Below are 2,076 nucleotides of genomic sequence, written 5' to 3' on the forward strand. Positions count from 1 at the left end.
AATTTGTTTTTCTTTGGTACCACATAACTTTAAAAATGATTCAATCAAAGAGAAAAAATAAAATAAGTAGAGGTTTTGTAAGGACAATATGCATTTCCAGCCCTGGTGACCACAGAAACACATCTCCTGGCAATGGGGGGAAGCCAGCTTAAGTCTCAGTTTCCATTATCACTATTACTCAGGATAAGCTTGCCAAAGAGTTGCTCTACCATACCATCTTCCAAATGCCCCGCCTTGCTACCAAGAATCAAGAAATGTTAGCGTTTGTATATTTAAAAAAGGAAACTTTTCATGTAAAATTAAGGACCTCATTATTTTAATCCCTGTTCAATCCCATTCCCTTCACTTTTTTTCCCCAGAGACAACCACTAGGATGAATTCTAGACCATATTTTACACTTTACCATGCATATTCACCCACAGACACCAGGCATAAGACCACCCACCCCACCTGCCCCACCCCATATATCCACATAGTTTAGAAAGAAAAGATTAATGTGTTTTATAGGGACCCATAGAATACTTTACACCTCCATCCTTGGAGACCCTGAGCTGCATGCAGATACAGCAGCCCTGGGTGGAGAGAGAGGCTGGACACCCTTTTTAAATTTGTGTGGGGATTTGCCCTAGTTCATAAAAGCTGAGAGTTTTGCAAGCACGCATCAACTGGACACCTTCATTGCTTTGAGAACAAGGTAACTTTATTGCCAACAGCGGTAAAACGGAAAGGAAAAAACTGAAGAGAACATTCTGAAAGGGCAACATGCACCCACGCCTAGTGGCCTGACCTGGGGAAGGCACCTCATGGCTGTGGTGGCCATCTGGGCTCAGGTTTCTTTCTCGTTGTGGCTCAGGGTGAGCCTGTCAAACAGGTACTCTGCCAGGCCGGCTTCCGGGGCCCACATCTTGTGCAGGCTGCTCAGGTAGCCACCCAGCTCTTTCATGGTCTTGGCCTGCTGGTTGAGGAAGTGGGTCTTCAGGGATTTGCACAGCTGGTGGTCGACCTTCTCCATAGCCAGCTGGTGCAGCTCCAGGAGGCTATAGTTGATGCTCTTCTCCAGGTGGAAGGCATACTCCATGGCTTCGAGCCTGCTCTCCCAGCCTTGGTGCTGTGGCTTCCTGATGTTGTGAAGGCAGATGTGACCACTGGCTGGTTCTGCATCTTCATCAGCTCCTGGGCATGCTCCATCTTCTCATCTGACTGATTGAGGAAGTAGAGGTCAAAGTGCTCCGGGTTGACGTCACCCTGGTCAATGTAGAAGGCCATGGACAGGTACACATAGGAGGCTTGGAGCTCCAGGTTGATGTGTATGTTGTCGGCGACCTCTCAGTTAGTGTGGTACTGTAGTTGTGGCGCACCTGCAACAGCGGGACGGTGGCCATAGCGGGCAGTGTGGACAGCGAGCACGTGGGCAAAGGGAGTAGTATGGGCCATGGCAAGTGGCCGTGAGGAATGGCAGATGGTGAATCTCAGGTGTGACAGAACCAGAAATGGGCAGTGGAGACTGCTAACTGCCAATAAGGGGAGGGACGTGCTCTGTGAGAGCTGAGGTTGCCCGGGGCTGGTTGGCTTGGATGAGGGATAGACTTAGGGGGTGAGATGTGGGGCTCTAGCGTGGGGTTCCATGAATTCCAGGTTGATGTGTATGTTGTCGGCGACTGGACTCTAAGTTGACCTTTTTACCTATACAGGTATTGATCAACTTACGACCTATGCAACTTACGACCATTCGACTTTACGACCACAATCGCTAGCCACGACTGCTCCGCGCCTGGCAGCGCAAACATTGCACAGCTGGGCATACGACAGTACGGACCAGCTTCTGGCAGCACTACCATCTCCGTGTGCACCATTTCAACTGTTATCCCAGACTTGGTACAGCAATTTGTGTTTTGTGTCTTGGATATTTTTCATCAAACCCCTCCCAATAAACTTCTTATACATTTCGAAGCAATGGACCCAAACATCGAACGATTTGCAAGGATTGAACGGATGGCGCACGATGTGTTTCATCCGTATCGTGAAATTTATGAAGAAGAAAAGAAACATACAATTCAGACAAAGCTCACCATGTTT

General features: G+C 48.4%; 1 pseudogene; it reads right to left on the reverse strand.

Moving 5' to 3' along the window:
• Positions 1-678: 678 nt before the first annotated feature.
• On the reverse strand, positions 679-1,838 carry LOC108297986 (annotated as a pseudogene).
• Positions 1,839-2,076: the final 238 nt, after the last annotated feature.

The sequence above is a fragment of the Cebus imitator genome, unplaced genomic scaffold (assembly GCF_001604975.1).
Source record: "Cebus imitator isolate Cc_AM_T3 unplaced genomic scaffold, Cebus_imitator-1.0 Scaffold866, whole genome shotgun sequence".
Taxonomy (NCBI): Eukaryota; Metazoa; Chordata; class Mammalia; order Primates; family Cebidae; genus Cebus; species Cebus imitator.